The sequence below is a fragment of the Salvelinus sp. IW2-2015 genome, linkage group LG7 (assembly GCF_002910315.2).
Source record: "Salvelinus sp. IW2-2015 linkage group LG7, ASM291031v2, whole genome shotgun sequence".
In the NCBI taxonomy this organism is placed as follows: domain Eukaryota; kingdom Metazoa; phylum Chordata; class Actinopteri; order Salmoniformes; family Salmonidae; genus Salvelinus; species Salvelinus sp. IW2-2015.
The window spans coordinates 12526366-12543044 of record NC_036847.1 but is presented as its reverse complement, the minus strand read 5'-3'; the positions used below and the strand labels follow the sequence as shown (position 1 = coordinate 12543044).

General features: G+C 42.1%; 1 protein-coding gene across 1 annotated transcript in view; it reads left to right on the top strand.

The window, feature by feature from the left end:
• Window positions 1-1174: 1174 nt before the first annotated feature.
• LOC111966410 (forkhead box protein J3-like) overlaps window positions 1175-16679 on the top strand; it is an 84666-nt gene continuing 69161 nt past the window's right edge. Inside the window, exon 1 of the mRNA XM_023991015.2 lies at window positions 1175-1452. The gene's annotated coding sequence lies outside the window, so the exon portion shown is untranslated. The remainder of the gene's footprint in view (window positions 1453-16679) is intronic.

Here is a 16679-nt window from a genome sequence, read left to right as displayed (position 1 = left end):
GCACAGAGGACTGAACTTCTCTCTGTAACCGAAGGTGGGAGTGAGAAGGCGAAGGCAGGTGGTGAAATGGTGGAACCACAATGTCCCTCACATAGGGAAACCCCTGAACCCACTATGCCACGTTTTGACCTGAAGGTCTTCATCAGGCTGAAGCCCAAGTTCATACCTGCTCTCAGTCCTGCCACAGGGGGTGCCCCAGGCCGGGATTGGAGTCCCCCCCCCCCCCCCATCATCCTGACCATACACAGGGTAGGATTCTGTTATGATTGCCAGTGTAGCCATATACAGTATAAACTCAATGTATGGCAATGTATTAAAACGGTATTAAAATTCTCTACACAGATTTATAAACTATCTATAAATATGACTTAACATGACCTTGCCCAAAGAAATACATATAGAATCATAAATCATAGAATCTCTATCGCCACCACTGAGCCAGCTCCTTTACCAAAGGGAGAGGGATAGCAGGATAACAAGAGCAGCCACCAGAGGGGACTCTTGTTGGATAAATCTGACACACAAGTCATTCTCACCAACCAGCATCAGTTTCCTAATCACTGAAGGACTATAAACCATAACTCACCATCTACAGTATATATATATGTCTCCCTGTCTGATCATATGTTGTGATATACTGTATGTCCTGTGATGTATGCTATCGGAAGTGATGTGTATGCAAATTTCCCTATGGGACAAACATTTCTTATTTCCTTCCTTTTTTCCTTCCTTTTTCCCCTTCCTTCCTTCCTTCCTTTCTCCCTTCCCTACTTGCTTCATTTCTTGCTTCCTTCCTTCCTTCATGCATTGTACCACTAACTACTGAAACACTCTGCCTACATAAATAATAGGCTGTTCTAACTATGACAATTTTAAACACAAACTGAAGACCTGCCTGAAAGCAAATCAACATTATAATGATGACTAGTTTGATCCATGCATCATTTTTATAATCTGTGTGATTTAACCTGTCCAGTGGCTATATATGTAAATTAGATTACTAGAAGAAGAAAAAATAACAGTTTATTATTATTATTAGCAAGTCGTTGTTGGCGATAACTAATTACCCACGAAAAGTTAATTAAATATGTAACACGGGAACTAGTTATGTAGATTTTAAATATGTTGTCAGACTGTGGTGCATGGATTTGTCTTCAACGTGCTCCGGCTGGCATTGGAAGTAGTTCCGGTGGTTTAGCAAGAGAACGGAGTCAGGAGACGCGGCGGGATCCTGTTGTTGGAGAAGCAAACGCGAATAGCGGGATGAGGAAGTCTCCAATTCATGGCACACAATTGACCACAGCACRGGTCAATGTGACACGAGTATTGCATGGAGCATGCAACTTCAGTGACAGCCCTAGAAGGTGAAGAAGCTCAGTCCTCGGAGGAAATGTTCAAGTGCAGCGCTGGAACCTCTGTAAAATTTTAACCGGTTCATAACCATCCACCCGGGTAAGTAAGCTGAAGAATTGGGCAATGTCTGTAAGCAAGGCCGGGAGAAAATATCTCACATAGACAAATACATTTAATTGAGCTTTGGGGTTGCGTTGCGTACAGGCCTTGACAGGTTTTCTCTCCCTGTCATGCATATAGACAGCCCATGTTATTTGAGGATAGCTTTGAATTAAACTTCCACAAGTTTTTTTCAGGGTGATCCTGGGTCGTGCTTATCTGATTGATTGTGTTGTTTAATTGCCTTGTAAGGAGCYGAATGACTTTGACATTGAATTTAGAAATTGATCGAAACGGTTGCGCAAACATTCTGACATGTATGCATCAATGCATGCACTATAGGCTACTTTTTAGACATGCGTGAACTTCTGAAGTGGTGACATATGGTAGGGTCCAAAATTATTTACACCCTTGATTAAAAAAAAAAGATCAGAATTGACTGCATAAAATAAATAATTCAAATACTGAGCTATTTTGTATGCAAAAAAATGGGAAATTATTTTTCTCTCAAAAAGGTAGGGGTAAAAATGATTGACATCCCTGTTTTCAATACATTTCAATACCTCATCTTGTTTTCAATACCTTTCAATACCTCACCATGTTTTATGAGCTGGAAAACACATGGGGAGGGATTTTAGACAATTCCTAGATACAGAATATTTCCAGATCCTTGACATCCTTCATCTGCGCTTATGGACTGCCCTCTTTGATWRAAACCACAGTATTTCAATGGGTTTCAAGTCCGTAGATTGTCTGATTAATCTGGCTGTAATTAATTGGTATATACAGGCAGACACATTSGGGTGTAAATGTTCCTTACAAGCCAGAATATTTAATGAAAATACATTTAAACTTACTCCAAAAAAAAGTTCTGTGCGGTTCGTCCTTCAGACGCTCAAAATTGAAGACAAAATATCCACAGGAAAGTATTGTTTACCCAACTTGTTAGAGAGCCGGTAGGTATATGGTTTTGTCGGCTTGTATTTCCGGTTTATKTTTTCAATCTACTGACGCATGCTTTGTGGTGTAAACACTTGCACAATATGTAAATCATAAACAATAACTGAGCATAACCAAACCATAGACCATAGACCAAACCATAAACCGTTGCTCGCATTCAGCTGGCAGTGGCAAACCTACCGGCACTCTAAAAAGTCTGGTAAACAGTACTTTACTGTGGATATTTTCTCTCAAATTTTGAACGGCTGAAAGAAAAACTGCACAGACAATAGAGTAAATTTCAATGTAATTGTATTAAACATTCTTGCTTGTAAGGAAAATGTACAAAATGTTGCACTCCAATGTGTCAGGCTGTATATACCAATTAGTTGTGTATGACAGCGTGATTAATCAGTCCGGAGACTGAGATGGCCATGGCAAAATTAGATTTTGTGGGGAATTAAACCATTTTCTATGTGGATTTTGATGTGTTATTGGGGTTATTGTCTTGCTGTTTCAGCCTTWTGGCAGATGCAACCATGTTTTTGGCTAAAATATCCTGGTCACTGGCCTACACACAATATCCTATACTGTCAAAGTTGAATTGTGTTTTCAGAATGTTTTGAAAKATTTATAAAAAAGGAAAAGCTGAAATGTCTTGAGTCTATAAGTATTAAACCCCTTTGTTATGGCAAGTGTAAATAAGTTCAGGAGTAAAAATTCAACCACAAAGACCAGGGAGGTTTCCCGATGCCTCGCAAAGAAGGGCACCTATAGGTAGATGGGTAAAAAAAAGCAGATATTGAATAATATCCCTTTGAACATGGTGAAGTTATTAATTACACTTTGGATGGTATGTCAGTAAACCCAGTCACTACAATGATACAGGCGTCCTTCCTAACTGAGTTGCCGGAGAMGAAGGTAACCGCTGAGGGATTTCACCATGAGGCCAGTGGTGACTTTAAACAGTTAGAGTTTAATGGCTGTGATATAAGAAAACTGAGGATTGATCAACAACATTGTAGTTACTACACAATACTAACATAAATGACAGAGTGAAAAGAAGGAAGCCTGTACAGAATAAAACATATTCCAAAACATACATCCAGTTTGCAATAAGGCACTAAAGTAAAATTGCAAAGAATGTAGTAAASAAATTAACTTTTTGTCCTGAATACAAAGCGTTATGTTTAGGGCAAATCCAACACAACACATCACTCTTCATATTTTCAAGCATGGTGGTGGCTGCATCATGTTATGTTAGTTTTTTATTTGGATAAAAATAAARGGAATAGAGCTAAACACAGGAAAACTCCAAGAGGAAAACCTGGTTCAGTCTGCTTTCCAACAGACACTGGTAAACAAATTCACCTTTCAGCAGGACAATAACCTAAAACACAAGGCCAAATGAACACTGGAGTTGCTTACCAAGATGACATTGAATGTTCCTGAGTTTGACTTAAATTGGCTTGAAAATCTATGGCTGTCTATCAATGATCAACAACCGACTTGACAGAGCTTGAAGAATTTAAAAATAATAATGTGCAAATATTGTGCAATCCAGGTGTGGAAAGCTCTTAGACTCACCCAGAAATAATCACAGCTGTATTCGCTGCCAAAAGGTGATTATAGCATGTATTGAATACTTATGTATATGAGATATTTCTGTATTTCATTTTCAATAAATMTGAAAAACATTTCTAAAAACATGTTTTCACTTTGTCATTATGGGACATTGTGTGTAGATGGGTGAAAAAAAATGGACACAATTTTGAATTCAGACTGTAACACAAAAGGTTGTATGAATACTTTCTGAAAGCACTATYTCGATTTTGTGCATAGAGCACACTTCTGACAAAACAGAATTTTCTGCCATGTTGAAACTAGCATACGGAACAACTCTCTGCAAAATGTGTCCTTTTCAGTCTGAAAACATTGCCGAATATAACATGTAGCACCAAAGGACATGTGGGGGGAGGGTTCTTGAATTATTATTTTTTGCAATATCAAATTCTCCAGACCTCCAAGGGAGGCGTGACAGCGATGTGATTGTGGAGGTATGGCAACGCGAGACTACTACCAAAAATAATTTAGCTACACTATATATACAAAAGTATGTGGACACCCCTTCAAATTAGTGGATTCGGCTATTTCAGCCACACTCATTGCTGACGGGTGTATAAAATCCAGCACACAGCCATGTAATATCCATAGACAAATATTGGCAATATAATGACCTTACTGAAGAGCTCAGTGACTTTCAACGTGGCATCGTCATAGGATACCACCTTTCCAACAAGTCAGTTTCTGCCCTGCTAGAGCTGCCCCGGCCAACTGTAAGTGCTGTTATTGTCAAGTGGAAATGTCTAGGATCAACAACGGCTCAGCAGCYAAGTGGTAGGCCACACAAGCTCACAGAACTGGACCGCCGAGTGCTGAAGTGTGTAGCGCGTAAAAATCGTCTGTCCTCGGTTGCAACACTCAGTACCGAGTTCCAAACTGCCTCTAGAAGTAACGTCAGCACAAGAACTGTTCGTTGGGAGCTTCATGAAATMTGTTTCCATGGTCGAGCAGCCGCACACAAGCCTAAGATCATCATGCACAATGCCAAGAGTTGGCTGGACTGGTGTAAAGCCTGCCGCCAATGGACTCTGCAGCAGTGGACCATAGAATTTCATTGTTTGATTCGTCCATAGGACTGCTAGATGGTGAAGCATGATTCATCACTCCAAAGAACACGCGTTCTTTGGAGTGATGAATCATGCTTCACCATCTAGCAGTCCTATGGACGAATCAAARAATGAAATTCTAGATGATTCTGTGCTTCCAACTTTATGGCAACAGTTTGAGATGGTTTGTCGAGATCAGTGTGGAAGAACTTGAATGGCCTGCACAGATCCCTGCCCTCAAACCCCACTGAACATCTGTGGATGAATTGGAACGCCGAATGCGAGCCAGGCCTAATCGCCCAACTCAGTGCACGACCTCACTAATGCTCTTGTGGCTGAATGGAAGCAAGTCCCCGCAGCATGTTTCAACATCTAGTGGAAAGTCTTCCCAGAAGATGGAGGCTGTTATAGCAGCAAAGGAGTGACCAACTCCTTAATGCCCATTGTCTTGGAATGAGATGTTCGACGAGCAGGTGTCCACATACTTTTGGTCATGTAGTGTATTTGATTTTGAATTTTAGGACCCCTGTGTCGTACAGTTGAAGTCGGAAGTTTTCACACAACTAGGTTGGAGTCATTAAAACTCGTTTTTCAACCACTCAACAAATTTCTTGTACATAGTTTTGGCAAGTTGGTTAGGACATTTACTTGTCATGCACAAAGTAGTTTTTCCAACAAGTTGTTTACAGACAGATTATTTCACTTATAATTCACTGTATCACAATTCCAGTGGGTCAGAAGTTTACATACACTAAGTTGACTGTGCCTTTAAACAGCTTGGAAAATTCCAGAAAATGATGTCATTGCTTTAGAAGCTTCTGATAGGCTAATTGACATAAGTTGAGTCAATTGGAGGTGTACTTGATGATGTATTTCAAGGCCTACGTTCAAACTCAGTACCTCTTTGCTTGACATCATGGGAAAATCAAAATAAATCAGCCAAGACCTCAGAAAAACATTGTAGACCTCCACAAGTCTGGTTCATRCTGGGGAGCAATTTCSAAACGCCTGAAGGTACCACGTTCAAGTCAAAGTTTATTTGTCACGTGCGCRGAATACAACAGGTGAAATGCTTACTCACAGGGTCTAACCAGTAGTGCAAAAAAGGTATTAGGTGAACAATAGGTAGGTAAYGAAGTAAAACAACAGTAAAAAGACAGGCTATATACAGTAGCGAGGCTATAAAAGTAWCMAGGCTACATACAGACACTGGTTAGTRAGGCTGATTGAGGTAATATGTACATGTAGATATGTTTAAAGTGACTATGCATATATGATGACCAGAGAGTAGCAGTAGCGTAAAAGAGGGGTTGGCGGCGGGTGGGGTAACACAATGCAGATAGCCCGGTTAGCCAATGTGCGGGAGCACTGGTTGGTCGGCCCAATTGAGGTAGTATGTACATGAATGTATAGTTAAAGTGACTATGCATATATTATAAACACAGAGTAGTAGCAGTGTAAAAAGAGGGATGGGGCGGGCACACAATGCAAATTGTCCTGGTAGCCATTTGATTACCTGTTCAGGAGTCTTATGGCTTGGGGGTAAAAACTGTTGAGAAGCCTATTTGTCCTGGACTTGGCACTCCTGTACCGCCTGCCATGCGGTAGTAGAGAGAACAGTCTATGACTGGGGTGGCTGGGGTCTTTGACAATTTTTAGGCCATTCTTTCCTCTGACACCGCCTGGTGTAGAGGTCCTGTATGGCAGGCAGCCTTAGCCCCAGTGATGTACTGCGGCCTTACGCACTACCCTCTGTATGCCTTGCGGTCAGAGGCGAGCACATTTGCAGTCCGTGACCTAATAGAATTCTAGACTGCGCATACACCAGTCAGTAGGATGACACCCGCCACCTAGTTGCAAGCACTGTGTGAAGCATGATCCTCTCTGGAAGCCAGTAACTCTCAAGGACACCTCATGCACAAAACTACGTCTCATTAGTATTAGCCTGAGAGGGCGAAATCTAGATTCGTTTGCCTCGCGCCCTCTTCGCGACGTGATCTTGAACGAGTAGTGATGGGAAACGCCTGTCTTGTGTTGTGTTAATGAACACCAAGGTGGGCCAACTAAGCTCTACAACCTGTCTCCACACAATACAGCCACCGTCGAAAGAAGAATGCGGTTGGCAAAAAAAGGCGCACACTGTCCGGCTCTTCTTTCCCTATACACCGTCCACCAACACAGATAACAATACATACACCTGTTAGCTCTATGCGTTATCGATTGAGGAATGAGGTTGTGTACTTTCACTGAGTCGACAAACACTCACGTATCCCGAGCGAGTCTCCTCCACGCTCCCTACGAAATCCGCTGTTCTTCGTTTGCGTTGAATCTGTGTGCTAGTGGCGTCCTCTGTCCAAACTGTTCTTTTTTTTTACTACCCACTCATCTTTTACTCTCACACACAGAAGGTCTATTGGCGTAACTCCAAGCACTTCTGTATTAGTGTGAGCATCTGCGTCCCTCTACGTTGCTACTTACCAAGACTCCCCCTAATCGTACTCTCTTATATCTATTACAATAACTCTAATATCTCGTCGTTCCGTCATCCTCACAACACAACCCAAAACCACCCTCTCGAACAACATGCCTCATGCCCAGAGCATCAGCATGTCCGGACGACTTTTGATCCGCTCTCCATAGCCGAACGTGAGAGACCTTAACAGGTACATACACAGCTCGCCGACGGATTACCAGGACGTGTGCTCCGGGCAGTGTGACCAACTGGCAGGTTGTCTTCACTGACATTTTTCAACATGTCCCAGATTGAGTCTAATACCAACAGTTCAAGCACCACCATAGTCCTTGCCCAAGAACCACAAAGCAACCGCCTAAATGACTACAGACCCTAGCACTCCTCCCGTATCCAATGAATGCTTTGAAAGTTGAATGGCTCCATCAACACCATTACCCTAAGGGGCCCCCCAGGGTTGGGAGTAGCAACACATCTCCACGCTTGTCCTCAACACTTGGAGCTCCCCAGGGGCGTGCCTCAGTCCCTCTCGTACTCCCTCTTCCACCAGCTCACCAGCACCAACCTCCAAAACATCAAGGAAGAACAGAGGAGGCAGAGGCGCGGGGGCAACAGCAGCGGCGAAACCAGGCCCCCCCAGGGCCGGTAAAAGGGGCCGCAACGTTGGGCTCACGCCCAACCTGCACGCCTGGACGCCCGGCGCAGTGCATCTGACCAGGTCCAGGTGACCAGTGTCGACCACAGTGGTGCGCGGCATCCGGGGTGGAGGGCCGTTGTGCCAAGAAGCCAGTGCCGCTAGTGGGTTGTGTTTCCCGATAACTGCCATTCACGCGTCTATAACACATTCTTGCCATTAACAGCCTATCTGAAAACGCACGGCTCTCGACCTTCTTCGCCTCTCCATTCCTTATGGGAGTGGCCCCAGCCAAAGAGACCAAGGACTGAACTACTAAAGATAACACAATGAGAAGAAAATAGTATACACAACACCACAACCACACAACTATCTTCGAACAACCCAATTACTGTTCTCTAATAACGCATACTGATCGTTTTCCCCGTCTGAGCCGCCACTGCTTCTTGACACAACGCACAATCCAACCCGGATGCCAGCCGCACCAATGTGTCGGAGGGAAACACTGTACACTGGCGACCTGGTCTAGCATGCACTGCGCCCGGCCCGCCACAGGAGGTGCTAGTGCGCGATGAGACAAGGATATCCTTGCCGGCCAAACCCTCCCTAAACCCGGACGACGCTGGGCCAATTGTGCGTCGCCGCATGGACCTCTCAGTCGCGGCCGGCTGCGACAGAGCCTGGGCCGAACCCAGAATCTCTGGTGACAGCTAGCACTGCGATGCAGTGCCTTAGACCACTGCGCCACCCGGGGAGTCCGTTGTCTGCAAACTTAATGATGGTGTTGGAGTTGTGCCTGGCCATGCAGTCGTGGTGAACAGGGAGTACAGGAGGGATGAGCACGCACCCCTGGGGAGCTCCAGTGTTGAGGATCAGCGTGGCAGATGTGTTGCTACCTACCCCCACCACCTGGGCGCCCCTGGATAATGGTGTTGATTGAGCCATTACCAAACCTTTCAAAGCACTTCATGGCTACGGACGTGAGTGCTACGGGTCTGTAGTCATTTAGGCAGGTTGCCTTTGTGTTCTTGGGCACAGGGACTATGGTGGTTGCTTGAAACATGTTGGTATCAGACTCAAATCAGGGACATGTTGAAAATGTCAGTGAGACACCTGCCAGTTGGGTCAGCAGCATGCCCGGAGCACACGTCCTGGTAATCCGTCTGGCCCGCAGCCTTGTGTATGTTGACCTGTTAAAAAGGTCTTACTCACGTCGGCTATGGAGAGCGTGATCACACAGTCGCCGGAACAGCTGATGCTCTCATGCATGTTTCAGTGTTACTTGCTCGAAGCGAGCATAGAAAGTGATTTTAGCTCGTCTGGTAGGCCGTGTCACTGGGCAGCTCGCGGCTGTGCTTCCTTTGTAGTCTTAATAGTTTTGCAGGCCCTGCCAAATCCAACGAGCGTTGGAGCCGGTGTAGTATTATATTCAATCTTAGCCCTGTATTGACGCTTTGCCCTGTTTGTTGGTTCGTCGCAGGGCATAGCAGATTTCTTGTAAGCTTCCGGTTAGAGTCCCGCACCTTGAAAGCGGCAGCTCTACCCTTTAGCTCAGTGCGAATGTTGCCTGTAATCCATGGCTTCTGGTTGGGGGTATGTACGTACCAGTCACTGTTGGGGGGACGTCCTCGATGCACTTATTGATAAGCCAGTGACTGATGTGGTGTACTTCCTCATGCCATCGGAAGAATCCCGGGACATGTTCCAGTCTGTGATAGCAAAACAGTCTGTAGTTTAGCACCTGCTTCATCTGACCACTTTTTTATAGACCGAGTCACTGGTGCTTCCTGCTTTCATTTTTGCTTGTAAGCAGGAATCAGGAGGATAGAGATATGGAGGGCGAGGGAGAGCTTTGTAGCGTCTCTGTGTGTGGAGTACAGGTGATCTAGATTTTTTCCCCCTCTGGTTGCACATTTAACATGTTGATGGAAATTTGGTAGAACTGATTTAAGCTTCCCTGCATTAAAGTCTCCGGCCACTAGGAACGCCGCCTCTGGGTGAGTGGTTTCCTGTTTGCTTATTTCCTCTGTACAAACAATAGTACGCAAGTATAAACACCATGGGACCACGCTGCCGTCATACCGCTCAGGAAGAAGAAGCATTCTGTCTCCTAGAGATGAACGTACTTTGGTGCGAAAAGTGCAAATCAATCCCAGAACAACAGCAAAGGACGTTGTGAAGGTGCTGGAGGAAACAGGTAGAAAAGTATCTGTATCCACAGTAAAATGAGTCCTATATCGACATAACCTGAAAGGCCTCTCAGCAAGGAAGAAGCCACTGCTCCAAAACTGCCAATAAAAAGCTTGACTACAGTTTGCAACTGCACATGGATACATAGATTGTACTTTTTGTAGGAATGTCCTCTGGTCTGATGAAACAAAAATAGAACTGTTTGGCCATAATGACCATCGTTATGTTTGGAGGAAAAAGGGGGAGGCTTGCAAGCCGAAGAACACCATCCCAACCGTGAGAAGCGGGGGTGGCAGCATCATGTTGTGGGGGTGCTTTGCTGCAGGAGGGACTGGTGCACTTCACAAAATAGATGGCATCATGAGCTAGGAAAATTATGTGATATATTGAAGCAACATCTCAAGACATCACTCAGGAAGTTAAAGCTTGGTCGCAAATGGTCTTCCAAATGGACAATGACCCCAAGCATACTTCCAAAGTTGTGGCAAAATGGCTTAAGGACAACAAAGTCAAGATATTGGAGTGGCCATCACAAAGCCCTGACCTCAATCCCATAGAAAATGTGTGGGCAGAACTGAAAAGCGTGTGTGAGAAAGGAGGCCACTAAATCTGACTCAGTTACAAAAGCTCTTCAGGAGGAATGGGCCAAAATTCACCCAACTTGTGGTAAGGCTACTGAAATGTTTGACCCAAGTTAATCAATTTAAAGGCAATGCTCCAAATACTAATTGAGTGTATGTGAACATCTGACCCACTGGGAATGTGATGAAAGAAATAAAAGCTTAAATAAATGATTCTCTCTACTATTATTCTGACATTCACATTCTGAAAATAAAGTGGTGATCTAACTGACTAAGACAGGGAGTTTTTATAGGATTAAATGTCAGGAATTGGGAAGAACTGAGTTTAAATGTATTGGCTAAGGTGTATGTAAACTTCCATATATATATTATATATATATTGATGAAACATTTGAAAATTCTCGCCTTTCTGCTATTAGCCCATAGAAACACTTTGAATAACATATTCATTCATGGACAAATGGATTGAAGTGAAGTGAAATGAAGGATGTTTTGAAGTGTCTGTCCTATATCTGAGATATAAGAAAGCGCAGGAAAAAAGTAAAACATTTTMTTTACTGTGGAATTACTTGTATACCATTGACATGGAAATGCCTTCTTCCGGGTTACCTTCAGACGAGTCCCATGACACTTGTGGGGGTCGTAGAGCAAAACGGAGAACAGTCTTTCCATAGAGGAGTCATATTAATTTGTAGGCCAAACCGTACAGACGTTTTCSTGAGTAGACCGATTTTCGAGATGTCTCRTGGTCTGACATATCGATGTAGCTCAGACACCTTTGATTGCAGATGCGGAAGGTCGACATCGGCGGATGTGCTGGATTGAGACACAGCCCATGCAAAACAATATCTCTAGCTTAAACAGACAGATTTTGATGATTTTATTTATTTTTTAAATATTTTTTTATTATGCGTCGAGCGGAGCATGGGAGGCCTCAAGCGGAATGTTATTATTTATATTTTTTTATGCGCAGCTCATGAGGACCCTTGATGATGTGATGCCTGAGGACATTGACTCTTCTGCCTAATGGTATTTCCGCCAGTGGATTTATCTCGGAAGACAGCAGGAGAGGGGCTGGTTGTTTTTTTGTTACAWTTTAGCCATGTACGAACTCCATGGTTGAATGTGACATAGGCCTAGGTCTACATTATGATTTAGTCATTTTGAAAGCATCTTAAACTAAGCACAAGGAATTGTGCTGATTGTGAAATACAAGAATGATGATGCAATTGTGAAGTGTAGGCTATTCACTGGTAGCCTACTCAAGTCCATGACAAGCTAACATCTGTAGCCGACAATAGCCTATATTGGCACGTTTTTTGTTTGAACAATGACCAATAGCATATTCAGTCCATGGCGTGTGTGTCTGCCTTTGAATACAGACCCTACTACTGAAATCATATTGCATTAGGCTTCTTTAGAAGTGCATTTGGTCTATGGGTTGTAAAACYAGCCTTGTTGGGGTTTTTTATGTTTAAAAAAACCTTGCATGCATTTGGTGTTGATGCATGTATTTAAATCTGAGAAAATCCAGTTTGCCATAGAGGAGTTGGGAATGACTCCTATCACAACACACTGCAGCTTCCAGCTACAGTACTGTGGAGACCCACATGATATATAATTGAACATAGGTCTACTGAAAGAATGTCATGCTTAATCTTAACAGAACATTAAGTGAAAGGTTGAAAGATGCCTGGTTCCTGATTTGGATGCYTCCCAAATTCCTATCAAGATGAGAGCTGTCTGAACAGATTTTTCTCATCATTATTTGTGCTGAGATTTACATTCGGTCTTAAATAGTGTTGATTGAGGGTAATTTGGCGTTTTAATTGCAGAACAGCTGCCACTCTCTCTCTGCTGATTGCCATTGTAGACATTCTCAATAGATCACTCATAGACCCTTAAATGCCTCATTAAAATATGTTATGCAGATTCCCATTAAACTTTCTAAAAAGGAACCTTCATAATGTTTTCTGATTTCTATTTTATTCTCAGAGGTCATTATAATCACTGTCAATGTCAGCAAATGCATCACCAAGAAATTAGGGATGCAGAATCAACCTACTTTTATTAAGTGAAATTGGAAATTATGTTTTGTATTTGGGCAAATCCACAGTAACGGAATTGTGCTGAGACTTATATTTTTCAGTTTAAAATGTACGCTAAACAAAAAACATTGATTTTGAAGTTTAAAATCAAACAAACAAATGACTTGAGTATCTGTTCAATATAATGGATCATCTGTGATAAAGAGAAAACATGTAATGTAACATCTAATTAGGGTCCCCTGGGAAACACTGACCAGCAACACTTTGGTTCCTACATTGTCCCATTAATTCCCCCCTGGCTATTTAATTTGTCATATCACACTACAGTGTGTTCAATGTGCTGCCCACTATATTCCAACTATAGAATTAGAATAATCATTCTATTTCCATGATTCCAACAGTTCACAATTATTAGGCCTCGCCGTTTTGCCCATATCATGCAGCCCTATGCCATTTWAACTTTTTTTTTTGCTCACCAAGCGAGGAGTTTATGTATGGTCAATGAGTGTCCACAAGTGTGGAAATTATAAAAAATGAATGCAGGAAATGCAGAAATTGATTAAAGTACTTTTTTGGTTYAAGTTGGACTGAACAGTATAAAACAATCCAAATGGAGAACACCCCATTGAAATCACTTATAATTTATGTGTGGCCACCCTAGGCTCATTAGGTACTCATAAAACATGTTTAGAACTTTTATTATAAAAWTTTWAAAAACACTGAAAAATATCATATGAMATTTTGGCCATATCGCCCAGCCCTAGTGTGTGTGTCTCTGTCACCAGATCTCAACCCAATTGAACACTAATGGGAGATTCTGGAGCARCGCCTGAGACAGCGTTTTCCATCACCTTCAACAAAACYCCAAATGAAWGAATTTCTATTGGAAGAATGGTGTTGCGTCCCTCCAATAGAGTTCCATACACTAGTAGAATCTACGCCAAGGCACAATGAAGCTGTTTTGGTGGCTCGTGGTGGCCCAARGCCCTATTACGACACTTAATGTTGGCATTTCCTTTATATTGGCAGTTACCTTGTATATGCTTCGTTCGAGTTTAGTTCTTTGATTACAGTGCCATGCATTGAAACAAATAAGATATCCTGATAAGCTCCAGCTCTTTGGTCGAACTGTAATGCTGTAATGCTGACTATATTATTTGCATAGGAGTATAGATGTCTGCAAATGATACATTTAAATTACAGCTCCGTATCAGACGACACGACTATGAAATTGTGCAATTGTTTCTCCAACCACATTAATACGAGGGAATGTTCCCACCTTTGCATACCAATTTGATCATTTGGAATTCCAGTCCTTTATCCCTGAAAGCATTACTAAATGCTCCCCTTGTTAAAGCGATTATTCAAATGACCTGCCATTAGTTGAAGTAACAGACCCCTGTAGGTAAATTGACTCCAGAACAAGCTCAATGTGCTTTCAAGTCTCCATTCTGCTTGYGCTATTCCCAACATGTACTCTTATCAAGGACCTTTTCACAATCCATCCATGCCTAAAATGCTGTACCTTTTGAAATATACAGTACCAGTCAAAGGTTTGGACACACATACTCATTCAAGGTTTTTTTTTTTTTACTATTTTCTACATTGTAGAATACTAGTGAAGACATCAAAACTATGAAGTAACACATATGGAATCATGTAGTAACCAAAAAAGTGATAAACAAATCAAAATATATTTTTGAGATTCTTCAAAGTAGCCACCCTTTGCCTTGATGACAGCTCTGCACACTCTTGGCATTTAACCCCAATTGCTCCTGTAAGTCGCTCTGCATGAGAGCGTCTGCTATATGTCTAAAATGTAAAATGATGAAGAGGAAATTATATTACTAGCAGTGTGTACATTGATATTATTGTTCTGTGGGTGCTGCAGTTGAGACCAAGGACTTCTAGATGGATCTGAAAATCCATGCTGTGATCGTGGTCAGGGCCCTAACAAACTGTTGCACATCACCAGAATCCAAAATTGATTAAGCGCTTTTCAACCGTGGGGTCTCCGACCTTTTCTAGCATGAGAGCACACTCATTTGTTTTAAAGCTTTCAAATAGGCACATTCTTCTCTTCTCCTCTCCCTTAAACTCCTCCCCAGGTCCTTAGTATACAAGAGAAAGTAGGGCACTATGTTTTCTGTCAATATACCTGGTAAAATAATGGTTAATAAACAAGTCTTAGGGGTCCTATAAAATCATTTTTTTCTCAAATTCTGTTTTTTATTTTCCCAAACGATTATGTTTTCTCAGTTAAAATGTTCCTGGTTTTAGATTTGTTTTGTTTTTCACTCTCAAAATGACAATTGTTCATAGAACATCCTACTTCATTGTAATTATTTTATCTGAGTCCATGTACAGTAAATGCTTAAATTCCATCAGAAGACCTTTTTAGTGTAATTCCACCACAATTAAAGGCATCTGGCCTTTAATTGTGCATCTAGCAAGTGGGGAATGGTCCGGTCTAACAATGGTTATGCAGGCCTACTGCTGTGCTCATTTCATGGCAAGGTTTGCAAATAACAAATAATATATACAAATMATATACTTATAATATACTTCTGCCAGGTAAGCCTACTTTGCAGTTAACATTTAATTAAGACGATTTTGGGGAAAGGATGTCTGTCAACCCACAAGGCTGTTATCACATCAACTGGCTACACACAGAGTGATAGACAAACTTGTGCACTACATAGACAGATGGGCAATTTTGCTGGAAATTAATTGGCAGATATTGTTAAGTTTGGCTTTTTAAGCCAATAGTGGCTAAACCGGGTTGGGATAATGTTGCGTTGATTAGTTAGTAGCTGGGAGCTTGCCGTGTCTAATACTTTGTTTATGAGATTTGTTTCTGACAGTTTMCGTTGGAAAACATGAACTGCGTGTACTTTCAGAATTGTTTGGCGAGCTACATATATGTAGGCCAGTAGCTCGCGATCGGCCTGTTGGAGACGGCTGTGTTAGAAAGACCTTTAATGATTTATTTTGAAAAATGTGTCATTTCAAATTTAGAGAAAGACTTCAGATAAGTGGGACTCATTAGGTTTAAATGTCTAGTGTAGAACTGGTTAAGGAGAACTGAACTGGCATTTGCAAACTTAGTGCTGCCAACACCCTATGCAACTAGTGAGAAGAACACAGAAGCTCCACTTCTGAACTCTGTGTAAAACCTTGGGTTGACAGTAGTGTACTATTGCATTGTACTGGTTGTTTTTTAATGAGGAACAATTGTCAGCCTATTTGCATGTAAAACAATGTAATTATAAACAACCATCAAAAATATGTAATACTTCTAAAACATGTAAATGACTCCCCATTTATAAAGTGCAACAAAACCAAAGCCGTTCCTTCAAGCGAATGCCTCTAGGTTTTGGGGGTTGTTGCATTATTAATGCTATCCAYAAGCCCAACTTTTAGGTTGGCGCAGTTGGGCGTTTTTAATCTATTTTTGCRGTAAATCAATGAATTTTTAAAAAGGACTTCTGAATATTGGTGGATGTGGGAATGCAGTTGATTTCCTTGGTGACGCAGTGCTGTAGCCTTTACTGTGCTGAGCCTAAGTTCATAAAGAGCGTCCTTCCCTCTCCTGGGACCTCTCGTAGGGGGAGTATGCCGAAATGCTGCACTCCCATATTTTATTCATGGTAAAAGACGCCTTTTTAACTTTTCCGTTCTCAGGATTTCGAGTTG